This window comes from Haliotis rubra, unplaced genomic scaffold (genome assembly GCF_003918875.1).
Source record: "Haliotis rubra isolate DU_JTF1 unplaced genomic scaffold, ASM391887v1 Scf215, whole genome shotgun sequence".
Taxonomy (NCBI): Eukaryota; Metazoa; Mollusca; class Gastropoda; order Lepetellida; family Haliotidae; genus Haliotis; species Haliotis rubra.
In genome coordinates, this window is record NW_025766170.1 from 1,246,403 (window position 1) to 1,270,218 (window position 23,816).

The 23,816-nt window shown below is 40.7% G+C and overlaps 1 protein-coding gene across 1 annotated transcript in view; it reads right to left on the bottom strand.

The window, feature by feature from the left end:
* LOC124276885 (small conductance calcium-activated potassium channel protein-like) overlaps positions 1–22,605 on the bottom strand; it is a 71,183-nt gene extending 48,578 nt beyond the window's left edge. Inside the window, exon 1 of the mRNA XM_046712552.1 lies at positions 22,396–22,605. The gene's annotated coding sequence lies outside the window, so the exon portion shown is untranslated. The remainder of the gene's footprint in view (positions 1–22,395) is intronic.
* Between the last annotated feature and the right edge of the window lie 1,211 nt (positions 22,606–23,816).

The window sequence follows — 23,816 nt, forward strand, 5'->3', positions numbered from 1 at the left end:
TTATTGTCGACGGATGACAACCAGCATCTCTGCAATATCCTTCAATGATATGCCACTTACCAATAACTTGCTATCTTTGTGCAGTTGTCAGTTGAGGAGACCTATTTGCTTATCAACATCGAAATCAATTGATTCTCGAAGTTATCGAGCTGTGAGAACAGCTTTACTGAAACTTGATATATGCTTCATGATAGGTACACGTATTGTACGTGATGCTCGCCTTTGATCGTATCACGTGCATATCTTATATTAATGTATGGCGTACCCGGAGCTTTAAATTAATCATACAAACAACACAATTATGATATGAGTTGATATATGGGGTTAAAATCATGAACGTTGCGATTTTTCCATGTGTATATTAATATCTCAGTTTGTCTGCCCCTACACTCACCTGCTCCTACACCACACCACATCTTTGACTCTCCCCTCCTCTCTCTCTCTGTGTGTTTCTCACTTCTCTTTATTCTCTACGCACGTATCCGATACCTGTCCAGAGCTACAGATAACGTTTTGAGTCATTTTGTTATGTACTTGTGTTCATCTCAATTGGGTATCCTAATTTTCCTTTGAATAATCAAATAAATTGTACCTACTTCACTTACACTCAATTGGGTATTTTGCCATTTTCCATTAATTGTAAATATGTAATAAAGTTTAAAGTTTGGTTTACGTCTTTGTTACTTATATTTGATCTGTAATATGACAAACGAAAAGAAAGACTCAAAGGTGCCAAGTTCATGTGCTGAAATAGAACCTCTCAATATACCTTAGTTATTTTATTTATCTTCAGTAACCTCCATCTGAAGCACATGGGTCTGTTTCCTCCAATTCTAGTAGGTTTGGTGACAGAAACTAATTCACCGGTACGCAAGCCATTATAAGATTTGACATCTATGGACGCACGTATGTAAGATCAAATTAATTGAGTTTTAACAAAAAGTCAAGCGTAACACCACCCCCACCCTCCCCCATCCTCACCCCTCTACACACACCTCCCTCCACTCTCACTCTCTCACTCTCCCTCCCTCTCTCTCTCTCAGTCAAGCTGTCACCGGTACGCAAGCTAAGATTTGACATCTATGGACGCACGTATGTTGATCAAATTTATTGAGTTTTAACAAAAAGTCAAGCGTACCCCTCCCCTCTCTCTATCACTCTCTCACACTCTCTCTCTCAGTCAAGTTGTCCCAAGAGAGGTTGTGTAGTTAAGGACAAAGTGGTACGGTACAATCTGGAGTGGACTGATTATTACCTTAGCGAGCCAGCATGTCTGCTGCTGAAAGGGACCGCTACAAACAACCTCCACTTGTAGATGTCCAACAACCTTGATTACCGTCATTTGACAAGAAGGACAAGTTGATAACAAGACGATGGTGTTGGCATGCTGACACGACTGAATAACAACTGTATTTGTGTGTGAGTGTACTTGACGGAAAATAATAACCGGAGGTCATGTTCCGGCTACATAGCATGTGGGAATGCTTTCGATTGTATGTGTTGTCTGTGGAAACCACGGGAAGATCAGGGTTAGAATTGGTCTTCAGGAACACATGTTTGTCGCTGGTCACCCCAGGAAGATCAGGGTTAGAATTGGTCTTCAGGAACCCATGTTTGTCGCTGGTCACCCCAGGAAGATCAGGGTTAGAATTGGTCTTCAGGAACACATGTTTGTCGCTGGTCACCCCAGGAAGATCAGGGTTAGAATTGGTCTTCAGGAACCCATGTTTGTCGCTGGTCACCCCAGGAAGATCAGGGTTAGAATTGGTCTTCAGGAACACATGTTTGTCGCTGGTCACCCCAGGAAGATCAGGGTTAGAATTAGTCTTCAGGAACCATGTTTGTCGCTGGTCACCCCAGGAAGATCAGGGTTAGAATTGGTCTTCAGGAACCCATGTTTGTCGCTGGTCACCCCGGGAAGATCAGGGTTAGAATTAGTCTTCAGGAACACATGTTTGTCGCTGGTCACCCCAGGAAGATCAGGGTTAGAATTAGTATTCAGGAACACATGTTTGTCGCTGGTCACCCCAGGAAGATCAGGGTTAGAATTAGTATTCAGGAACACATGTTTGTCGTTGGTCACCCCAGGAAGATCAGGGTTAGAATTAGTATTCAGGAACACATGTTTGTCGTTGGTCACCCCAGGAAGATCAGGGTTAGAATTAGTCTTCAGGAACACATGTTTGTCGTTGGTCACCCCAGGAAGATCAGGGTTAGAATTAGTATTCAGGAACACATGTTTGTCGTTGGTCACCCCAGGAAGATCAGGGTTAGAATTAGTATTCAGGAACACATGTTTGTCGTTGGTCACCCCGGGAAGATCAGGGTTAGAATTAGTATTCAGGAACACATGTTTGTCGTTGGTCACCCCGGGAAGATCAGGGTCAGCATTAATCTTCTAGAACACATATTTGTCGTTCGTAACTCCGGTAAGGTCAGGTTAGAATTGGTCTTTAGTAACACATCGGGCTTTCGGGGCGGCTAACGGGATCTGGTGGTGAGGCAGGCCGTCTTTGTTGATGCATGTATCACAACTGCGTAGATTAATGATCATAATGTCAATCACTGGTTGATGTCATGGATTATTTTATTAGATATTGTTTTAATATACAGACTACCGTCATGTAGCTGGCATATTGCAGAGTGTTCTGGTAAACAACAAACAATGAACTATCGGCCTCTCGCACATTACATAGTCAATGCGTTGGACAGTATATGATGCTCTTGGACACTTATATAACTGTTTCAGCATTGCGCTTGATTGTTCCTATTGTTAATAGGAACGTTGACTTTTGCAATGTCTGATCAAAGGTTATGATCATGAGGCCCTCTATGGTGACCAACGTAACCAAGTCAAGGCTGTCATATGGCTGACATTGTTGCGTTGTCTGTATGGAGTTGTAAATTTAACCAGAATGGGATCGCATGGTATATCGCTTTTGCGTATCGCTTTCTTGTCGTCTCTATCGCTTTCTCGCGTAATGGTACGCTTTCTCGTCTCGTGCTATCGCTTTCTCGTCTCGTGGCTTTCTCGTCTCGCGTTATCGCTTTCTCGTCTGTGTTATCGCTTTCTCGTCTCGTGATATCGCAACTCGTGATAAGAGCGATGGCCCTAATCAGCCACCATAACAATTGTGTCGCATTTGTCGCATTGTCGCTATTATTCTATTATTTTTGTATTCATCCAAATGGCGACAAAGAGACATAACGACAATCTTCAAGATCAAAGTATACTTTCAGGTCGGTAAGATGTGTAAGAAAGCCTTAAAATGCGCGACAATGTCCCTTCTAGGACACTGTGACTACATCAAATAAGGTCCGACTGTTATGACCCCCAAATGCTTTAAAATGCCGAAACCCCGTGAAAATACCGTGAAAATCAACATACGCAACTATAGCACTTATGAAGTACATATAATCAATATTGGTTATATTTTCATTGTACTGTTCATCCTGGTATTTATAACGATTTATATGATTTTTATTAACCAAAAAACTCAAGATTGTGTGAAATGTGTTCCTGTAACTATGTAGAAAATGAGTACCACTTTTTACTGATTTGTACTGCTTATGATGATCTACGTAAACGTTTTATCCCTCTCGATGTTTCCACCCATCCAACCTTGTGTAAATTTAATCGACTGATGAGTGATGCTACTCCTCTCGTTTTAAGAAATCTTGCCATGTTCATCTTCTATGCTAACAATCGTCGTCGCTACAGCTTGAAGGCTGCCAATGTATAACGTTGTACCATGGGCCGATGGCCTACATTCACATGAATAAAGACTATACTAAAATATGTTCGTTATAACTCTATGTTGAGAACAAGATTAAACAATTAAATAATGCTGGCCACAGCCACAAATACTATGCTTTGAACTGTACGGTGATGTGATTGAGATACTCTATTTTTGCAGATAACACTACGTTTTATTTAGACAATAAAGTTTGATTGTTTGGTTGTTAAATTTCATGCACTCAGTTATAGAGTTTACTTTATCAAAAACAAAACATGTAAAACAATACCAATTTCTATAACGTATGTTATATTTGGGATTACACTTTCTTAGTAAAGTACAGATTCTAGTACTAGATAGTACAGATACTAGATTCTCTTTTTTGGGTTGAGTCCCATCCGGGATTCGAAGCCACACCCTCAGAGTCAGGCACCTTATCGCCAGCACACCGCCGCGGTGGCTGAGCGGTCTATGCGTCTGACTTTGCGGGCTGGCGATTAGGTGCCTGACTCTGAGGGTGTGAGTTCGATTCCCGGATGGGACTCAACCCAAAACAAATAAGTACTAGATCTGTACTTTACTAAGAAAGTGTAATCCCAAATATAACATACGTTACATTTGACCACTTTCTAAAATGGCAAAGTGTGTTTCATAATACCAATTTCACCAATGGGCAGAACAGCTGCGTGAAATGAAAAAACTGGTTGCCAATTTTGTGAAATATTTAAAGAATGTGCAATGAACAAATCATAGTTTGTCCATTGCATGCAGTGGGCAAGTTGAATTGCACTGCACCCATTTGGCAAACCGCCTGCCTAATGAACGCAACGGGCAGTTGCACAGATTGGGTGTAACGTGTACACATATGAATAAATGTCATCTGTACACAGAGCGATGTTTAACATACTCATAGCGAATATCTGTCTCGGATATCTGTTGAACGCAGATTCCATGGTGCGTAGCAGGCTAAACAGTGATAACTATTATATGAATAGATCACTGAAAGTGGTTCAGGAACCAGGTGTTTGCAAGCGTTTGCATGTGCTGCTCTGTCCGTAACACAGCCACAATTTGTTCCAGCGAGTAACAAGTGAGTGAGTATGATTTTACGCCGCCTTTACTAATATTCCAGCAATATCACAGTAGGGGACACCAGAAATGGGTTTCACATTGTACCCATGTGGGGAATCGAACCCGGGTCTTCGGCGTGACGAGCGAACGCTTTAACCACTAGGCTACATCCCCGCCCGAGTAACGAGTTGTGTCAACCCCATGTTAAGATCACAGCGTGGGATCACATCATAAATAGTACATCATCTTTAAACATTCCTATGAATATTAACCACATATTTTATGGCTGTAACCAGGTCTTTGTGAAAAAGCTCAGTTGTAAGATAAATGTGTCTTCACACGAAATGCCATTAAAATGCACTTGTTCTGAGTGAGTGAGTGAGTTTGTGAGTGAGTTTAGTTTTCGACGCTTTTAGCAACATTCCAGCAATATAACGGCGAGGGACACCAGAAATGGGTTTCACACATTGTATCCACACTTGTTCTGAAGCCCCATAGTGTTGAGAGATGTGGACGTTAAATAGTATAACGTTCAACGTGAAGGGGAAATTCCAGACAGGAAAATGGAAATCACAACTTGTTACATTTTAAAACTTCAATGCACATATTCATTATTTAGATAAACATGCCAGCCTTTGATTTATAACCCTATATTATGTGAGGATATTGAAAATGTTTGGCATTGTTGAAATGTCATGTGTAAAACTACAAATATCGATTAACGTCTGTTTTCATATCAGCTGTCAGGTAGATATGTAAGTGTCCTGTAACGACTCCTACTCCTCCTCCCACTAACGTATATAAACATATCGGTCATGATGTACTCAATGTACGATACTTCAAAAACATTTTTGGGGGGATTTGGCGACCTTCAGTTATCACAGCATAAGACTGGAGATCAACATGGATGCTGATAAGCTGTTCACAAAAGAGGATCATTAACTGATGATGAGGCGATAGTCGTGTTGACATTATCGAGTGTTATGTGCATCTGCTAATTCAAGACCATTCCAACAACAAAGGGAACACTTATAGAACCGATATGTCAACTAACCACATACTTACCATTCCACGGCCCAAACCTTGAAGCTCAACCAAATTACTGATATTACAACACTTGGGTGCGTAGGTCTACGAGGATGCATGCATGAATATACACTTACTGCTGATGTATATTCTTCAAGAACACATAAGATACATGTGATATTTATAATGGTTTGCTTTATGTATTTCCATAATTTAGAAATGTATTGACGGTCAGCTGTTGACGTAATGAAGCTATCTTGTACAGCTGTGCGCTGTTATGTTAAAAGACAATTAGCTTTGTCATAAAGCAGTACGTAATGTCGTAGGATGGGCATGGTTTAATTTGTTGTTTTATATACAATCAATATATTGGCTATTTGTTTTATAATGTACATAATTATTACTTATCGATTTATGTACTTGTCTGACATAAAGGCATGTCGTTGAGGCACACAGATTTCCCGACAGATGGTAAAGAGCACAACATTGTTCCACCAGATATATTACTTGTTTAAATGCCTGGTATTTTAAAGCTCTAGAATGATAGGTCCAAGGTTTGGAAGAACCGTTATAGTCGGACCATGAGTTGGTGTCATTCCTCTTTCTCTCCAGGGGCGGTGGGGTAGCCGAGTGGTTAAAGCGTCCGCTCGCCACGCTGAAGACCCGGGTTCGATTCTCCACAAAGGTACAATGTGTGAAACCCATTTCTGGTGTCCCCCGCCGTGATGTTGCTGGAATATTGCTAAAAGCGGCATTAAACCAGACCACTCAGTCACTCCAGCTATATCACATTGTACGTGTAACGTAGAAGAATAATCAGGCTGCGGGTTACGCTAACCCTTGCAAACTTACTTACTTAGGCCGTCCACTACAGATCTCCAGATCCCCAGGTCCTGGGCTTTCATCTCCAGCTGGTTCCACTTGCTAAAGGTAACGTAAAAACATACTCACTCACTCACTTTATCACCAAATAGAAAGGGTATTTATCTGGGTTAATAAAGTGAATCAAAATCAAACAGTGATGATTCGGAGTGTTGGGCGAGCGTATCCTGCTCCAGCGGTGCCACCCGTCACAAACACACGAGCATGCCTGGTCGTACCCCCAGGTCCAATACTGACACCACCAGCTGATCCCACATGGGTAGCAAATACATACACAGTAAACATTTAAAAGCTCTGCAATCCGGCAGCTGTCAATATCGGATCTCGGCATGAAATGTGCCGCACGAATATAGGTTTATAACTGTAATCAGAGCTGTCTAATCCGGCGCGTGGCGAGGAGTCGGCAGGATGTGTATTGTCACCAATTAATCTTGCGTTGAAACTACATGGTTGCCGACAAAGACAATTTAATCTTAGTTCAGCATGGGTATACTTGTCCATTTAACTAGTGAGTTGACATGTTTTATTGTGATACACCAATGTATATGAGAGTGACAAAACAGGTTCACTTCTAGTCAGCGGTAACCGTGTCATATGTACAATCTGGCACGCTGTCTAAACCGTATTGTTTCTTTAGACCCGACGAGTGCCGGTTTAGACAGCTTCCACTGTACTGTGTCTTCAGACTACGAGTCAAGTCATTGCATATATTACAGCACATATACGTGCATTGGTGTTGACTTAAATCGTTTAACAATATAGTGAGTGAGTGATCTACGCAATTGGGACACGATGACATGTGTCAACCAAGTCAGCAAGCCTGGCCACCCGATCCCGTTAGTTGCCTCTTACGACAAGCATGGGTTGCTGAAGATCAATTCTACCCCGGATCTTCACAGGTATCAATACCAATATAACATCATTATTAACGTCTATACCCAATCACAGTTAAAACGGCATTTAGACGTAGCGATGTTAGTCAAGCAGTAATACAATAAAGTCTTTTCCAAGCATATTTTTCATACTCATAATCAGTTTAAGTATCAGTTCAATATCCAACTTCTAAATACACCTTAAAGAACATTACAATGACTGCTGAAAGAATGAGCATCCCAAAAGATCAGCATATTCCATCACTTAAGACAAGTTTGTGTGCGGATATAGGTTTATAAAGTTATGCACGTAACAAATAAAGCGGTTATTATGAACCTACCTCCGCACTATTTGCTTTACTTAATAGGAACGTGAGCAAGATGCTGTCCACTAAATCGTAATCAGCTGGACATGATATGTGGACTACATGCCTCACACCTCCTCCTCTCATTGCACGACCAAAACGTGCAGATCATACCAAAGGTCACTGACATTTGGTCCTGAGGATGTCGTCCATCCTCTTCAGCTAAAACACTCGTTTCCTTCCGCCTGCGCCTTTGTTCTTTCAACTGTTATCTTTTCTAATAAGAGCGTGTTTCGAAATGCTACCAGAGATGAAAGATCCAGCGTCCCATGCTCGTCTTTTGTTTGGCATTATCGATAAAAGCGTTACTATCACTTACTTAATTGCTTCCTATCTCCACATAGTGCTCTATCTATGCGTCTCCATCGATTGGCTATCACATTTCTGATTGCTGGTCTAACATGGAACAATCAAGGGATTGATACATTCATGATATAGGACGTTGGTCAGATAGATGAGGCTCATACATATGGTGGCCGAGTAGGGGGAAACTTCTCTTAGTTTAATGGCTGAATGAATTCTACAGGTATTCTCACCCTGGTTTTATGATATTGCAAACACATGTCAGAATCGACATTTCTTTTCTTTTATAAACATGACCTACGTTACAGCAGACCAAAAAATGTAAAAAACAATGGTCCCAACAAACAGAAATTAGTAAACTGTAAAACCACTAACTCTATTACTGTACTATCAATACACATACAATATTCATACAACTATAATTATGACCTTTCGAAAATGTATCTTTTGAGGAAATAAAACAAAACTAAGTTGAATGTTTTTTTCCCACGTACCGACCTGAATAGGGGACAAATACTCGCCAACTACACTCCAAACTGCCTGGCCTAACGACTGAGTAAAACAGGCATACGACACTGATGGACAATTAAGAATACATTTCTTGTGCCAGCCAATTATGAGGTCTTCAGTCCAATTGGTCGCCATGGATCAAACCATTGGGATGTGTGATGCCTATCGATTTGACTCAACAAGCTCCTTCGAGAGCTTTGCACACATGCATGATGTGAAACCGATATCCTGTAGGCCTCTACCTCTGTCCAATAAAGCAAGACATTATATTGCTCCAGCTCCATGCCATGTCCAACAGAAGTCCCTGTGAATGACCTTGTTCTTGAGATGTTTTCTCATCCATCCCTACTACAATGACCACACCCAAGTTTCCTTAATCACGTTTGCTACTTGCTGATATTCTTCAAGAGAACGATGCCACTCTGGTAGAGACATAATGACTGTACTCGGACTATAACCTTCCTTTAGTATTTCACAAATGCTACAGTGTAAAGTAATATGAACACAACTTACATGAAGATATATAAGACACGGAATAAACTGCAAATGTTCCAAAAAAAGAACAATAACACTTAACAGAGCAATATTTTCAAAACATAACGCGGTTGGGGGGTTTAAGAAAACGTTATTATCTCAGGCAGGTCTGAAACCCTGATCGTGGTTCAGAATCCAATATTCGTTCTGGTCACGTGTCTAGCTACATCAATTCGCCTTTTGTCTTTCACATAAAGCTGATATCTCTTAATGTGACTGAAGTACTGGTCAAAACCGACTTAAACCAAATCGTCACTCACTTAATGCGTACCTGAGTATGATGCAGCAACCTAATCTAGACAAAAACCTTCTACAAGATTCATTCTAGGTTAAAACAGGTAGAGCAAGAATATTTTTCTTGTATACTATCCCTCAAAGGTTTAGACACACTTAAAGCACTCACTATATGTTATGTATATATATATGGTTACATCGAAGATGAATTTCTCCACTAACTTAGGGGAACCAACTGCAAACACAATTCATTTGAATTGCACGAGGATCATTCATAGATTTTCTGAAAAGCATGTGCAAATATTGTGCATGTGAACAGCTGCGTTTTGGTGTAAAGTTTTGTTAAGAATTCGCCAATTTTCACTGAGTTTCATGATTTATTGAACCCCTGAAAATAATTTTTTCAACGTTACGAATTTGTTTTACAATACATCAGTTCATGTGTAAACAGCACCTTTAAACATTATGGAATATTGAGCAAAATCTAGTTTAGAAAAGTGGCTACATATACATTAGTGAGTCTAAACTTTTGATGGGTAGTATATTTGACACAATCCCCACCCCGTTATCGGAACCTTTCTTGTCATCGGAACACTGCAAAATCAAAGATCCAAAATACAAACATGACGGCGTATCAAAACCATCACCATCAAATAACCATTGATTTGTATTTTTCATTTCTAGCCATCATCAAACATGGGTGTGTACTTTGGTTTGCCTGGCAGTTCATTAACATAAATGTAGACTGTATACAAGATGAAACGAATTGCTGAATGGTGTATAACTCCTTAAAATAATAATAGATTTCAGCGATATGATGGCGCGTTTGAACTAGATCGCCTTACACTGAGTTTCGAAAGCTAGAAAACTACTTGACATTTAACACAGATATTCATATAGATACTGTAAATACTACGTGATCTTTACTATCCTCTGGATACACAATTAACGCCGTCATTATCTGAAACATGTTTATCATTAGCGTTATTGGGTCAACATCAGTACCAAACTTGATACACAGTAAACACGACATCCGGCAACTGAAGCACAAACACGTATCAATCAGTGGCATGGTCACAATGGCCATTAACCTGCATTAGCAGAAAACTTCCAACAAAATGCCGGACAAAGATGGCCGACTGGTCAGAACGGTACCACATAAAGCGTACCAGTGCTGACTGTCCAGAACTATTCTTCTCTGACAAGAGTGTCTAGTGACATGGATTTGTGGAATTGTACGTCGCGGCCTAATCAATTGCCAATACCACAGTTCCTTTGTAACCCGATAGATATACATTAATTCCCATTAGAGATCTTCAAACAATTATACAGAATTCTACTAATACATCGAAATTAGATCGTCATTATTGAATTATAATAATGCGCCAATTATATCCGCACCTATTATTACCCATGTCTTGGGACCAGTGTACAGTAAACTGGCATTATCTACTCCTTGTGGAACATACACAATTAAAACATTAGTTTAAGTCTGACTCTTACTCGTAATAATCGTCATGGAAACGAATTTCCGCAATGGTTAATGTAATTCCTTTCTGAATATTGACCCTATTCGCAAAGAAATTACAGAATTGGGTGAAATATTTATAGCTTCTGGGCCGGTTGATATTCCGAGGAAAGAACTAGTTCCGGTACCCTATACTTGGACGTGATGAAGTTCCAGTGGAACTCAGTCTCAGTGACTTGAGGGTTTAGCGTGGATCGATTCTCGTGCTAAAAGTGGTTTGTCTGATCCAGACTAAGTCTTTACAGTTGTACTGAAGGAATACAAACGGCATTCAACAACATTCACTCGTTTGCTTGTTTCTGCGCCTGATCAAATTTAGAAGCATCCAACACAACAGGCAAGAGACAGAACTTCCTTATCTATCTTTACATCTACCTATAGTCTTTGCGAAGTAACATATAAAAAATACCAAACTAATTAATGAAAACATCGATCGAAAGATTTCCAATATATTTGCTTCAGACATCAAGCTTTGTGAACCTTACCTCACCGTTCTCCCCAATCTCCGTCTGTGAAAAGGACATGTGGATGTTTCATTGGCAGCAAGGAACATCCAATTTGTAATTAAGCCTGAAACGACCCTGACTCCTTCGTCTATTAGTTGGCTACGTGGGCACGACGACGAGAACCTCCATCCAGAACAGACACAGAACCCATCATTGGAGTCATCCACGCAAAATACAATGCCATTTGACAAATTCAGCAGAACGAAAAGCAATAACTAGTTTGCTCCACTGCCATGAGAGTAATTGATTACTTATTATGTAAAATACTTACGGTGATTACATACGCGGTCTCTCCATTGCGCTGTCTGGCTCCCTTCTGGAGCTCGACGACGGATCCAGATGGTATTATACACTCCGAGAGTACGCGACAAACACGGCAATGGATTAAATACCTACTTTACATACTGAACGTGGTGGGCTGGGATATTTGTTGCTTGGTCATATAAGCCTGGATATATATGTGTTGCTATTGATTTCGTTGTCCTTACAGTAATATTACATCGTCTACTGATGGATAGGAGAACCACTTAAAGGGGTTATCGGTACGACGGTGAACATTGTGTTATGGTAACTGGTTGTCTTTGATATTTTGGTGACAGTTGTTTGTTTCAATGATACTAATGAGTTAGTACATTTCCATAATCACAAGAAATCGCTGCTAAAATGCAAAGTCCGTTTATGATTCCGGCTTTTTCATAAGCGTGTTTTTGTGATTAACGATCAGATAGTGACAGATATGAAAAATGAGCTTACCTGATCTATCGGTTGCACTCGTGAGGGACAAAAGTCAAATCTAGTTGAAGCATTGTACAAATATGTTTCGATTTGTAAACATGAGGTTAACTTGAAGTCAAGTTTTTTGGTAGATCACCTTTTGAAGAGATTCCCATATCCGTTCCATCAATTAAATAATTAATGATTATTTTTCCATATTTCATAAATTCAAAGCGAGATTATTACGTTACACATATAAAAGACTTTAACAAACTATATCCTTCTTTATAAGCTTCAACATAGCCACATCTTTAAAAGACTAGAAGACTTCAAGTTGACTTGAACTTTCATTAGGAGTCACTAGTTAGACGTGAGCTACTCGGAACTACATGATGTCGGAACTAGTTTTAAACTTGCAGTATATACGTCTTTACATATCAAGACAAATATTATGAAAATTTAACAAGCCTTGGAAAGTTCAGTCCAGCACTGCATGTGACTACCATTTTACCATACCCTGCTCATTATGTCGCATAACATATGATGTCACTGTCAGATACAGAAAAACGCCAAAATTCCTGTTCACTGTATCTTAAATTGGAAATGCACTCTCCAAACCGATTTAATCAGGTTTTATGCCAAACATGTAGTGCTGCACATACATTTAACAGAAAAATATCTGCGATAACCTACATTTGTACTAATATTGAATGATTGCGAACAACGTTCGTCAAGTAAGCTGCTTCGGTCAGAAGTTTTTATTGTGCTTTTTATCCCAAATTGACCAATCAGAATCAGCTGCAACTAGTTACCGAATTTATAGTAGAATAAATACCAATTGATATTGATGGATATTGATTATATAAAGGTACATATGATTAATGTCCCTTACTGTGTGTCCTCAGGGATATTGTACTGATTTGTATTGTATTATCGTCACCACTGAGGACATTGTACTGATTAACATTGTATTACCATCGCCACTGAAGATATTGTACTCACTTGCATCATACTACCATCGCCACTGAGGATGTTGTACTCATTTGTATTGTATTATCATCGCCACTGAGGATATTGTACTCATTTGCATTATATCACCATCGCCACTGAGGATGTTGTATTCATTTGCATTATATCCCCATCGCCACTGAGGATGTTGTACTCATTTGCATTATATCACCATCGCCACTGAGGATATTGTACTCATTTGTATTATATTACCATCGCCACTGAGTATGTTGTACTCATTTGTAATGTATTGCCATCGTCACTGAGTATGTTGTACTCATTTGTAATGTATTACCACCGCCACTAAGGATATTGTACTCATTTGCATTGTATTATCGTCGCCACTCACAACCTGACACAGTAGGTCATACTTCCAACTACTGTATTCATATTTTATTCATATTAAAAGTATGTCGTCACAGCTGTAGTCTACATATACAATTACAACCGTGACAACACTACTTGTTGTCAGTTACCAGCAATCAAATACTTAGCTCCGTTCATAATCCGTTATACTGCCCAGGAAAGGTGAGTATTTTGATCACAGCACGCTACTTTGTCATCACGCGAGAACTGAGATATCGCGTTATTTGGTGAGAGCTACATGTCGTACAAGGTCGATGTGAATCAGCCGTTGTGCTTATCACGCTATTATGTCCGCACTATCTGGACTGTTGTTTGACCCGATGCAACAATTGCGGTGATATGTCCAAACTCTGGCCAAATATCGGCCATGTAAAGCTAAATAACGGAAATAATGGCTTTGAACGTGCTATCAGCACGCCATTACGCTGTACGGGGAACATTTACTGCGGGATTATAACGTGACTTCCTGGACTGAATTTATAGTCTGTCAACACGGATTGCACGTGCTCACACCGCCCACGATCCTCAAACCGATTAGCACCATGAATAATGTCTGTGCATGATGGAATCCTGTTATCTGTACCGTTCGATAGCTCGAGAGTAGTGATTGCCTTTAATCTTTATATGAATGCGATGAACACACACATACATATCTATAAGACATTGTGCATTGGGCTTAAACGAAATCAACGAAAATGCAGAGAAATGAAAATGACATGTACAACGGAAGTGATTTCGGTTGAAGCTGCTATCAAATACCTGTCATACCAAACCTGATTAATCCGAACCAAAACTAATGAATATAGATGTACCCCAAGGCGTGTTCCGGCCAAATCGTCCAGTTAAAAGAGGTGCCGTTGTGAACAGGAATATGCCAATAGCACATTCCAGGTACCAATGACGTCATTTGAAAAACATATATTGACCAGTATTCATATTATTCGGTTACATTATAAATCGTTTTCTTTACCTTTCTAAATGCATGTAGCGTCAATATTTACTTTGCCAACCAACCCAACAAGCAAACATTCCATGGCAATGTGGCATCTTGTGACTTTTTGACCTGGTATCATATTCACTTGATAACAATAATCAATGCTACTCGTGCACGCCATTGAATTTTCGCTAACTGAATTTTGGCTGCCAGCTGGCTATGACAGATGTTCATTTGTGTCATTCTTTCACTGACGATGGCCATATCATGCAAGCGGGGAGACACATGTTGAGGCCAGGTCCGCATATGACGTGGTGTGATATTACGCACCAATAGAAAACCATTGGCATTTAAAAAATATTGAGCCTTGTTTTGGCTTTATATAACCGAATTAATTAGCTGTTCGGGCTTATACATAAAAGATGAATGACCTCATATTGTTTTCTACTGAATTTGATAATGTTCAGTTATGCTGGTGCTTTATGTAGGGTCTGGGTCATTAAACCAGTTGTTGAAAGTATGAGCACCAACTTTGGCCATCATTATTATCCTCATTTACGTCAGCTCTTACGAACATTTTTATCCTGTCAGAAAAATTGTAATGTGACGACCTATCAACCATGAGAATGCTGTAAGCGATAATTATTACCCCGTCATTGGATGGACTGTGCTGTGAGATTTTCAGTCTTAAGTCCCTGAGAACTATGAAACACTAGCTGTCTATGAGGATCTAGAACGTTTACAATCACCATGTAATCCTACCGGGTACCCGTTCACTGCTGGGGAAACAAAGCCATATTTCGACATAACAGAATATCTCCTTGTTAAGGAGATATCATGTGCTTCAGTGTGGACAAACGTGAGATACTGGGGACGAATCCTACTTATGAGGAATCGCCACAGCATATTTTGGGGAACTATCATAATCACTATCACAAGGTGTGTCTTCTCCATGGTACGTGGATTTCATGACCGGTGATACACAAGTAGTTTTTGAGCGAAACAAACCCTATAGGGGTAGAATAATCCAAATGATTACAAGCTGCGGAGCCGGTTCATGTTTGGACCAGTGTTTGGAAAATCAATCCTTTTATTGGTTACACTGGTCAGTGATTGATGAAACTCATACGTTTGTTACCAAGGCGACACGTGCATGAGATTATTGTGACAGGATAGTGATTGGCTGGTCACAATGATTGATGGCCATGATGCGAATTTCACTAGGGTGTGACGTCACCGTAAGAGATGGCGTAAATAGCTATACCACATTTGTGCGTGCGACTGTTTCATACACGAACACTGTGGTAATGGTAACATTAACTTTTTTACATAGACCAGGCGATTGCAGAATCTCGAAAATCATTGACGACTGGGGAGTAATTGTGCCTGACATATCTCAGTTTACGAAGAGTAAATGTTTGGGTTTTATAAAAATACAAATCCCCGGCGTGCTGGATAACCTTAAAAAATAGAAAAAATCTGAATTTGAAATATGTATAAGAAGTGTGAACCAGTTGTGAAACGTTTTTGTATACACGCGTGTCTTCCGTAAAGCGGTCTGAGCTCTTGGTTACGACTGTCGTAAATCCTAAACTTTGTTTTGTTTGTTGTTTAACGCCGCACTCAGGAATAGTCCAGCTGTACGGCTGTGGTCTGTATATGATCAAATCAGGACCAGACAATCCAGTGATCAACAGCATGAGCATCGATCTACGCAATTGGGATACAATAAGTAGTATAGATACTGATGGTACGGGACCAGGTCCCCCCAAGGGCTCAATTTAAAAAATTGAGCCCTTGGGGAGGCCCTAATTCCGTACCATCATTATCTATACTACTATTGAGTTGCATGGCAAAATTTTGACGAAAATCGGTAGAATAGTTTCTGAAATATTAACTTTTAAGTGAGCATGAGGTCGGTCGGGCAAAATCAAGGCCTTTTATAAGAATCTCATTTTCGCTAGGGCTACCCATTTCTTCAGCAACCACAAACCCCATATTCGACCAGATACCAAGACAGGTATGCAAAAAACTGGCACCAGACAGACTGTTTCCATAGCCGAAAATAGTCATGTCTTACTCCAATTGTATAGTTTTCTAGACAGACCCTCCGACAGTTCGCCTAGTATTTTTGCAGATGCACAGTCGCGGGCTTGTACGATTGTACAGCAAATTGTAGCAAATCGTAGCAAAATCTAGCACTTTCCTGGGATTGTTTTTTTCCTGTTTTTTTTTCCCAACTGGATTTCCTTGGTTTGCAGTGGGATGGAGGAAAACCAGCCTTCCCAGGAAAAAATGGGAGAGGATTGGGATACGATTTGGATTTCCATATAGACATATAGGAAGTACGAAAAATATAGGAAAAATTTCAACATGCCTCCGAAAAGTCCAAAAAGCGTTTTGGTATTGGATCGAAAAGACTCTACAACATATGGCGAGATCCGATCAAGGAACACCACAACCATGCCGCTAGTCGAAGAAGAAGTACCACCACCACCACCAGAAGTATCATTGCCGGTCATCGAACCATTGTCACAAAAGGTGACTCGAGATAGATCGAAAGTAGCTATACCCGGTAGTACATTGCCAACTATCCAGGACTTCTACAACCGCCTGGGGAAGATCGAGACTCATGCGAGGCAAACAACGAACATGTTGGTCGACGTCTTGTCTTGGCTGGACATCGACGACGACGACGAGGACGATTCCAAACTCCTCCGCGAGGAAATGGAGAAGGAACTAGAAGAAGAAACCAATTTCGATATCCAGAAGGTGGGGCAGATGGTGGAATCGACCCAAAGATTGGTCTACATGTCGTTAGTTGCCGTTTTTCTATGGAAGGTCGTCCACAAGATCTGGAAGCACAGCACACCGGTTAGCACGCTGGCCCACATACCGGTCGACGAGAAGACAGAAACGCCCAAACCAGTTTCCACTCCCAAACCCGGGGATCCCCACTATATGGAGTAGAGAAGTCGATGTGTGGAATGCAGCCTATTTGGTAAAAAAAGTATTGTAGTAGGGAATACGAACCATGCGTTTGTTTGTTTTTCGTCCGGGCGTGCGCTCTACTTTCCGTACCACGAATTCCACGAAAAGCAGTAGGAATACGAAAACGGGCCTAGACAAGTCTACGACTCCATTCGTCTTTTGCAACCCCAAGCCCGCGACTGTGCATCTGCAAAAATACTAGGCGAGCTGTCGGAGGGTCTGTCTAGAAAACTACACAATTGGAGTAAGACTAGACTATTTGCTGTCGGCTATGGAAACAGTCCGTGTGGTGCCAGTTATTTTTCATACCTGTCTTGGTATCTGGTCGAATATGGGGTTTGTGGTTGCTGAAAAAATGGGTAGCCCTAGCGAAAATGAGATTCTTATAAAAGGCCTTGATTTTGCCCGACCGACCTCATGCTCACTTAAAAGTTAATATTTCAGAAACTATTCTACCGATTTTCGTCAAATTTTGCCATGCAACTCAATAGTAGTAAAGATAATGATGGTACGGAATTAGGGCCTCCCCAAGGGCTAATTTTTTTAAACTGAGCCCTTGGGGGGACCTGGTCCCGTACCATCAGTATCTATACTACTCAATGAGATGTCCACAAAGTCAGCGAGCCTGTCCACCCCGACCCCATTAGTCTCCTCTGGTTGGCGTAAGTGACATTTCTCCGCCATGTAGAAGGGACATAGCAGAGTGTAACCTGCAGTGTTGATTATACAACAAACAAAGTACCCTACAAAGTAGATTTAGGTTTACTTGTCCTTTATCAACACTTTGACAATGTCTCAGAAGTCCTACCCATATTCAACAGAACAGGTCAGCGATGGAGAAAATGACTGCCTTCTGAAAATAAATGCGTTCTTAGATCTACATACACAGGTGTGTCGCCATACAAATTGTTTGTAACTTCGAATAAAACGGTGAGCTTAATGTTTTTCTTTTCAATATGTCTGTCAATACTATCTTTAATTATTGCAATACATGGTAGGGTTCACACAAAGTTCATATAAAGTTCCTATTAGACGTGATTGGGTTACAAATGGACTCCTTTAGTCTGCTTACTAGTATATGAAATATCAACGCTAGAGCATAATCCCTTTCGATTATGAGCGGATTCCATTGCTCGTTAAAGGCTAAGAGTGAGTGAGTGTGAGTGAGTGAGTGAGTGTGGTTTTACGCCGCTTTTGGCAATATTCCAGCAATCGAACTTGGGTCTTCGGCTTGACGTAAAGACTAAGAAGCGTGAACAAGACGTGTGAACGGATCACTTGAGGTCGGTGATACCACCAGGTGTTTACGAAGTACAGGTGTCCTGCTCTGACTGTGGCCCCCTCACTTAAACAATTTGCATGAAAAGGTAAATCTTTGTTGTCTAGCGAGGACAGCAGTGCCCCTGCCATGTGACGATGGCGTGTAGTCAACCAAACAGTCCATTCCACGACACGTCATTTACCGATTTTGGTGAGACTAAAAACGATATACTAATTTTGATTTAGGTTTCCGCATTATAATAAAAATGATGTGTGTGGTGCTTGACGCAACCATAAGCACATGTGCTTCTGCCATACAATGGCAGCCTGTAAACAATGGTGTCTTAACCAATCAAATGAGGAACCAGATCGAGTGAGTGTGTTTAGTTTTACGCCGCTTTTAGCAATATTCCAGCAATATCACGGCGGGGAACACCAGAAATCGAACCCGGGTCTTCGGCGTGACGAGCGAACGCTTTAACCACAAGGCTACCACACAGCCCCAGGAACCAGACAATCCAGTGACACGCAAAAGTATTTACTGACAATTACAGACACGACACTACTGCACGACATTCTGAAATGTCTATACACATTCTCATTCAATTTTAGACCTAAATTATGAATTCATTGAATTCTAGCTTACTTCGACAGCGACGACCTTACTTCGACAGCGACGAAACACAATTTACAAATTTTCGTGCTACTGTGATATGACTCGGGACCAAACTTATCAATACATTTCTGAATATCACATTCAATTCTTAAAACACTCGTTTCTTCTTCCGTATCACTGATTTAGAGGTAGATGGAAGAGGCAGAGATCATTACGCTGTTTTAAATAAAGAAAATAACATACCAACAAAAACATCGTGCATAAATTCCTGAAAATGAATATATTCGAATACCTATTTTGAATAATTCATGAGTCATGTGACTTCAAGCACTAATTCGAAAACTACAAAGGTTAGCGATAAAATATTCAGAACGGTACATGTATCCGATATCACAAAATGATTTTGCTTCGTATTAATGTACGTTGACCTTGATGGTGTATGGGCACATACACACACGCGCACACGCACGCACGCACACACACACACACACACACACACACACACATACGTTTACTTGTAATGTTGATTCAGACTTTAAACTTTACTTAAACTTTAACATATGATTTGAGCAAACAGTTACAACCGTAACCAAATTTAGGTTCTAAAACACAACCGCGATACCCTCAATACCCTTCTAAATCGAATCGAATACCCAGTATTTGTTAGCTGAATCTACAGCCATCATTAAACATTCGTGCATACGTTCTTTATCATAGTTCTCATTGTTTCTACTCATCATAAGCATATACACTTACAACACGAGTGAGTGAGTCTTGTCAAATATTCAAGCAATATCACGACTGGGGACACCAGAAATAGGCTCCACACATCGTACCCATATTACGAATCGAACCCGTGTCTTTGGCGCAACGATCGAACGCTTTAGCCATAAGGCTACCCCATCTACCCCTTATCACACAGGGCGGTGGAGTAGCCTGGTGGTTAAAGCGTTGGCTCGTCACGCCGAAGACCCGGGTTCGATTCCCCACATGGGCACAATGTGTGAAGCCCATTTCTGGTGTCCCCCGCCGTGATATTGCTGGAATATTGCTAAAAGCGGCGTAAAACTAAACTCAGTCAGTCAGTCAGCCATATCACACAAACATTCATATATAATCAACACAAACATAACATGAGAATGGCGTTTGTAATATTAATGTTCATGGTGTCACACAGATGCGATTGAGTCCCTTACCAGTTGCCAGACCTACGTTAATTAGTGCCAAATATAATCAGCTACAGCATTACTCAGCCCTCTCAACGCAAGCAGTGCCATTTCTGTTCACTGGTGTCATGCTTTGGCCGCTGTCAAAGAATTGTAATGACATTTGCCTACATTGGAACTAATCAATTTAAACCCTAAGTACCTTTCAACTGGACTTTCATCGGGGACTCAACGTGAAGTGAGTGAATATGGGTTTACGCCGCTTTTAACAATATTCCAGCAATATCACGGCGGGGGACATCGGACATGGGCTTCACACATTGTGCCCATGTAGGGAATCGAACCCGGATCTTCGGCGTCACGAGCGAATGCTTTAACCACTAGGCTACCCAACCGCCCCCTTGGTGCTGGAGGAACGCAAGTGTTAAACATCACCCAGTTTGATGATAACCACGAGAACAGTGCTATACAAACTTAGTCTCATAATAAGCGTATTCGAACCCGGATTCGTAGATGCCTGCAGTCACGCGACACAGCATAACTACTGCGCGCCGATCTGCCTGTCCAGGATTTGGCCAGTAGGTCGTGTTCAGGGGACAGTGGCAACGGTGGGAACATGGGCTCGGAAAATATGCCCATGTGGGGATTAACTCCCTTGGCAAATGACTGTTCTACAATACAGGCGAACAAAAGTGACATCTGATCTATATTTAGCATTTTTATTATGTGTTATATGTAAAATACAATCCGCCTGGAAATACGGTATATGTCTTTTTGACCTTCCATGAATTATTTACGAGTAATTGGTTTTCATTCTGTGGAAATTTCTGAATTACCATTCTACGTGCTAGTGAGCTTCAAAGACCAAGAGCAACTGCTTCAGCAGTTTTGTAGCAAGGACTGGATATGAATCTGAATTTTGAGTAGCAGTTTGCTCTGTGCGATGTGTAGTAGAACGCGATTCGACCATGAAGCATCGACCGAACGCTCAATCGCTAGCCTTATGTTTGCCAAGTGCTCTCTATATGCTGATGAGTTAGATTGAAAGTGACCCCCAGTAGAAACATTTCACTGAAATGCAGTCTCATAGATATTTCTTACAACAATTTTGTGATGTACGTACATATATCTTTATATACTGACATAGAGCTCGTTGGTAAAATGAAATCTATACCTAAACACTGAACAGGCGCCTGTGTAAACATCATGTAAACATCATGTAAACACATGACAATACAAGACAATGCAACCGCTGAAACGCTTCAGAGGAATTTAGTCAAAGAAAGTGACAATTCAAGCGTCCGTTCATCAAACAGAAACACGATGGTTGATGGTACCGATTCGTGTACGCTTGCATTAAGTATCACACTGGTATACAACGTCACAACTGGAGTGGACGTTATTGAATATTGGTACATGACACATGTCGTAAATTTTGAACTGGAAGGATTTGTGGTCTCCGTATTGATATTTTGACTTTGATTTCAGCTTGTAATTTCCCGTGACGTATACTGCACGGTTGGGTTGATATATATGGAGCATGTATACAAATAGCTATTTAATGACAGATTGCAATTACAGTTTCATACATATATAGATTATCCGGTCAGGCGTGTCACTTGAAATTGTGTCAACACATAACGTAATTTCGCCTCCATTAGTTAGATGGAGAGAGGACCAAAATACATGAATCCAGATAATGAGAGTTGTTAAAGTACTTGGTTTACTGTCACAATTAATACGCAAATATAATAAATCAAACGCTGACATACCTTGTTTGTTTTGTCATTACTGATAGCCTACGTCAAGCAGAAGGAGGAATTCTGTTCCCACATTGTACATTCCGAGTGTCACCGTCCGTGTTTACGATGTCAATAATGCGCCAGGTGTGGCAAAACTCCACACAGCTCGGATCCTCCAGCCACCACCTACACTGTACCGTGATCAATACGAAAATAAAGTCTCAGCCTTCCCTTTCTCTGGCTTGCCTTGCTGTGCTATACCATAATGTTTGGATCAATGCCGTTAAACTAGAAACTGCCCATTGGCCGTAAGAGGTTGTCTTCTCCGGAGTCCGCGCACTCTGGTTGTTTTCTTCGACATCCGCGCTTGTACGAGCCGCTACTGAAACAATGATTTGATCATATCGACCTTGCTGCATCGGCTGAATGTGTTGAATGTATGTAAATCGCCGATCGTACACATGAGAACTTCAGCTGAATAAAATGCCTGTTACTTTGCTATTATATGTTTAAGTCCCTATCAGTATGTTTAATCAAACCTGATGTAATACAAAAACATATAAACAGTTTTTGTTACAGCGAAATTTGTTTTTTCAATTGATATATCTACAGCTGTTATAAAAAGATTGCGTGGAGTCCACGTGCCCACCCCTTCAATTAGCAACACGTTCATACTGTTGAAAGAGAAAAAATAGCATTAATTCCATGCAGGACGAAATAGCTGATGCACATTTGACTCGTTGCTAGGTAACGTATACAATTGGCAGATGAGATGCATGCAATTTGGACTAGACTTTCCCGTGAGCATATCGTCTTAATACACTTAATAAACAGATTCTTGCATCAAAGGCAACTTACATCTTTCTCTGTGTGATGGAATAACAGTGGTATACTTGGGAGCGACGGGGAGTTATTCCAGAAAATACATGATAAAAGAAAATCTTTTTGGCTTTAAAATTGTACCAGGAAAAATATTCCTCCCTTAAAATATTCCAAAAGTGAAGTGACAGAGGGATAAGCTAGTGGTGAATGCGTTTGCTCTATACTCCGAAGAAGGGGTTCAGTTCCCCTCATGGGTTTAATGTTTGAAGCTCATTTTCCGCTTTCCCAAGCCGAAATATTTTCGGAATATTGCTAAAAGCGGCGTAAAACCATACTCACTCACCCCTTAAGCGTGAAATTAAAGCCGTTTAACCGGCTTGGTTCATTAGTTGGATCCGATGCGTAGAGGACACGATGAAAACATGCCAATCAAAACTCGTCCAATCAATCCACGTTTTGTGGGCAGTTTCCCCCTCAGGGTGTATGTGTATATGAAATTGATTTCCAAGAAATGTACGACCGAACAAACGCACAAACGAACGAATTCTACATGTTGCTCATGACAGTGCGCGTCATTCGGCTCTGGAGACGAAAACCATTCTTTACACCGGTTGACCCCCATTTATACT